Genomic DNA, 4,640 nt, shown 5'->3' on the forward strand with positions numbered 1-4,640 from the left:
CAGCAGCAGCAGTGGCAAGAATTGAAACAAGACAGGAGGGGTGGTGATAGAACGCAGGTGAAATAGACAAGCAAGGCTTGTGGTGACAAGGTGGCGACAGAAAGGGACGAAGGGAAGCACGAATGCACACAGTGGGTTGTGTTGTTTTGTGTCGTGTGAAGTGAAGTGAAGGATGTGTGATGTTGTGTGGAGAGGTGCTGTGTGGTGGTGAGTGGATGGAAGAGAAAGAGAGCCAAGGGTGAATGAAGCATGTGGCAACAAGTGCAGAGCAACAATGCAACACGTGGAATGTGGAAAGGCAAAGGGAAGAGAGAAGGAAACAAGTGAATAAAGGGTGAGACAAAGGGACAAAGCGGCACATGCATGGATGTGTTGTTGTGTTGTGTGTTGTGATTGTGGAGGTGGAGCAAAGGAAGCAGAAGCACAAAACATTGCAAGTAGTAACACGCATGCGCGAAGAGAGAAGGTAAAGTGGGAAGAGGAGAAGGCGGTTGCAGTGAGCTTCTTGCGCACCTGAACATATTCCTGCTGGAGGCGAGGGAGGAAGCGCAGGTGATGTTGGAGAGTGAATCCAAGGATCGAGGCGATTCTGCCGAGTGAAGTGAAGTGGTGTGGAGTGAAGTGGGGTGACAGAGCGGTGTGTGAATGATGGTGTGGATTGATAAAGGGTCGACTGCAGATGTGTGCAGGCATGGTGGGTGACGCAGTGACGCAGTGGCGAGTGAGTGGAGGAGTGTTGTGCAGTGAACAAGGTGGAAGCAAGGGAAGTTGTGGGTGCTTGCGAGCAACACGCACAGAGCAAGCAAGCGTACGCATGAAGTGTCTGCAGCGAGCAATGGGATGTAGTGGAGTGAATCCAATGGAAGTAGGAGATGTTGTGAGTGCTTGCAAGTAACACAGCAGTGAGTAGACGGATTGTAGTGGAGTGGATTCAATGCAAGCAGGAGAAGTTGTGAGTGTTTGCAAGTGAGAAGACGGATGCAGTGGAGTGAATCCAATGCAAGTAAAAGATGTTGTGAGTGCTTGCGAGTGAGTAGACGGATTGTAGTAGAGTGAATCCAATGCAAGCAAGGGATATTGTGAGTGCTTGCGAGTAACCCAACAGTGAGTAGAGGGATGTTGTGCAGTGAATCCAATTCATGTAGGAGAACTAACCAATACTTGCGAGCAACGCAGCAGTACTGCACAATCGCATGCAAGTGTGTCTGCTAGTGAGTAGACGGATTGTAGTGGAGTGAATCAAACGAAAGTAGGAGAAGCTACGAATGCTTGCAAGCAAGGCAGCAGCACTGCACAATCGCGTGCAAGTGTGTTTGCAGTGAGCAGAGGATTGTTGTGCAGTGAATCCAAGCTATGTAGGAGAAGCTACCAATGCTTGCGAGCAAGACTGCAGCATTGTGCAATTGCATGCGAGTGTGTCTGCAGTGAGCAGAGGATTGCTACTCATCCAATCCACTTTAATCAGAAACACGTTCCCGTGCCTGCAGGCAACATCTACACACAAACGCATGTACACACACATGCACACGTGTCCCTTGCGCTGCTTTTCGTCGTTCTCTGCCTGCTTGGTTGTCTCTTGTGCAATCACATGGAAACGAATCCTTCCTCGCTGCTCTACTCCTCAGTTCCTTTGCTTTGCTCCTTCTTGCTTCAGCGATGCGTGCCTGCAGGCAAGTAGAAGTGCGCACAGCGTGGTGTACTCGCGCGCACGTGTGCCTGCAAGCCAGCCACGTAGTCCTGCGCCTGTTGCTGCAGCTCATGGCATGGTGCAGTGACGTTCGCTCGTCTGCTCACTTGATCACCGGAGTAGGGAGACTGGCGCAGTGAAGTCAAAAAGGGGTGCAGAAAAAGTGCGATGGTGTGACAAAAAAATGCTCAAAGCTGTCATGAGTAGTGTCTGAACACTGCGTCGCGACGCACCAGTGCAGCTGCAGCATGCAGCGTACGCAAGCGCAGCAAATTGCATGCAAGCATTGGTTGGTCACGGGCCAGGGGAATTTGGGGTATGAGCAATGTGAAGAATCTTGATGCAGTGAAGCTGTGCGCACTTGCTAGATCCAGTCACAAATCTAGATCTAGCAGAGTCACTAAATCTAGATTGCGGTGCCTGCAGGCAAAGTGCACGAGGGCAAAGCAGCGATTCAAACAGCTGCCGCTCGATGGATTGGCATACTTGAGGGGAAGGATGCAAATGAGCAAGACAAAAAAAGGAAAAGAGAAGGCAAAGGCAAAGAGCCGCTGAGTAGAGGCGCAAGCAAGAGAGCAAGGCGAATGTCGCTGAGCAGGATTGCTTGCGGGCACGAAAAACCGCGTCTGCGCCCTTGCAGCTACAACTTTTCTTTCTCCTTGGGTCTTTGTTCTGCTGTGTTCTGAGCGACCTCTCTCTTCATTTGTGTGTGTGTGTAGTGTGAAGTGTGTGAGTGCAGGCAGAGCGACACACTTATGTGTGTTGTGAGCAATGCTTGCACGAGCACACATGCATGCGCAGCACATGCAATGAGAACAGCACGGGCGTGTGTGTGTGTGTGTGGATGCTTGTGTGTGGTGTGTGATGCGTGAGCGATGTGTGTGGGTGTGATGAGGCACATGTGGGGAGGCGAGCAAGCGATTGCTCGTGTCTCTGTGTGTGTTCTTGTGATCACTCGCATGAGCAAACGCATCATCTACTACACAGAAGCAAAAGCAATACACGACATATGCGCTTGTGGCGAGCAACGACTGTGTTTGCGGAAAGAGGGCGAGCTGATTGATCAGTTTCCTCTGAGTGTGACAGTGTGAAGCGCTGGTCATTTCTCTCACACGAACACGCATTTGTTGGCTCTTGATTGTTCTTCTCTCCTCACGGTGATGTGACGCAGCGAGACGCAGGAAGCAAGCCTGCACGCATGGTGCATTGAGACCTGGGCACAGCGATGTGCCTGGCGCGTAGATGACGTGTGTGCGCATGAAAGGGCTTGCATTTTCCTTGTGTGTGTAGCTGTGTGTTGGGAGAAGGGTGATGAGCCAATATGTGTTTGTGTGTGGGGGAATGGCTGGCAGTTGCTTTGCTGCACACGTGGATGTGGCACAGTGAAAACAGAAACGTTGTCAGCTGTGTGTTGTGGGTGTGGCTGTGGTTGCCTTTTGAGGCAAGACGCAGCCCGCTGTGACATGCGAGTCGATGAAGTATTGCGAGCGAGAGCAAGCAAAGCTTTGCATGGATTGCTGGTGTTGAGCCAAAAGTCTATGATGTTGAAGCAAGTTGCAAGCCGCTGGCGGAGTGACGGCAAGGCACATGTATGTGTGTTTATCTGCTGTGATCTCTGATAGAGGGTGGGCGCTGTCTGCCGTAAAACTGGCAGGTGGTGAATGTCCTTGATGACACCAAGCTTGCGCATGCAGGAGGCAATCCCGCCGTGAGAGCGGTGTGGATTGTTCTTCTTGAGAGGGAGCCTTGAGCAACACTCTATCATGAGTGGAGGCAAACTGTGCTGTGAGCACGATGATGATGTTGGGCACGCGCACATGCGTGGATGAAGTACATTTGATGCGAAGCAGTGTTGTGTGTTGTAACGAAAGAGAGCCATGCGCACTGCATGCTGCTGATGGGCACGTGCTGCCATTGTATTTGTGTGTGCTGTGTGTGTATTGTGTTGTGTGAGCAACGTTGCGTTGTTTGCACACACATGCACATGCATGCACAAACTACAATGGTGGTGTGTGTTTTGTTGGCAGAGCAGGTTGTTGTCACTGGCACTCACTGAGAACAGCACACACATTGTGTATTTGCATTGAATGTCACTGCTTCATCCACACACCTTTGTGTGTGTGTGTGTGTCTGGGGTTGTTGTAGTGTGCATAGCCACAAGAACAAAACCAAAAAGAAAAACAGAACGACCCCAGTGGCACGTGCAGCGATGTGCGTGTTGCTTGTGGAAGCTTTGTTTGTTGGGGTGCAGGAGGAGCGAGTGAGTGGACAGTAAGGGGAAGGAGGGAAGACGCACAGCACTCATTGCAGTGTTGTTTGTTTCTCTCTTTTTCCCTTTGCTTGTCTCTCTTTTCTCTTCTGAATCCTCGACAGCCATAGCTGGGCGGCGGCTGTGGTGTGTTGTGTGCATTGTGATGTGATTGCATTGTGATGTGTTGTGCGATGTGATGTGTTGTGCGATGTGTGTGGGCTTACAACCTACACGCATTCACACACATCTCTACACGATTCACATACACATTAACACATTTACACACTCACACACACCACAACCTGCGACTCGCTTTCTATGGAGAGATAACTGGTCGATCCTGCCAGTAGTCATATGCTTGTCTCAAAGATTAAGCCATGCATGTCTAAGTATGAATAGTATTCTTGATACTGTGAAACTGCGAATGGCTCATTAAATCAGTTATAGTTTATTTGATAGTTTGCAACTCGTTTTTCGGAGCGGTGTTGTGCTAGACGGATAGCCGTGGTAATTCTAGAACTAATACGTGCGACAAGGCCCGAGAGAGGGGTGTGTGTGTATGCGCATTTTTTCTTTTCGAGGGCTGCATTTGTTAGGTATAAAGCCAGCAGGAACATGACTGGTGAATCAGAATAACTTTGCAGACCGTTACACTTTTGTGTGTGATGGTGTCTCATTCGAATTTCTGCCCTATCAACTTTC

Source organism: Salpingoeca rosetta (assembly GCF_000188695.1).
Source record: "Salpingoeca rosetta unplaced genomic scaffold supercont1.6, whole genome shotgun sequence".
NCBI classification, from domain to species: domain Eukaryota; class Choanoflagellata; order Craspedida; family Salpingoecidae; genus Salpingoeca; species Salpingoeca rosetta.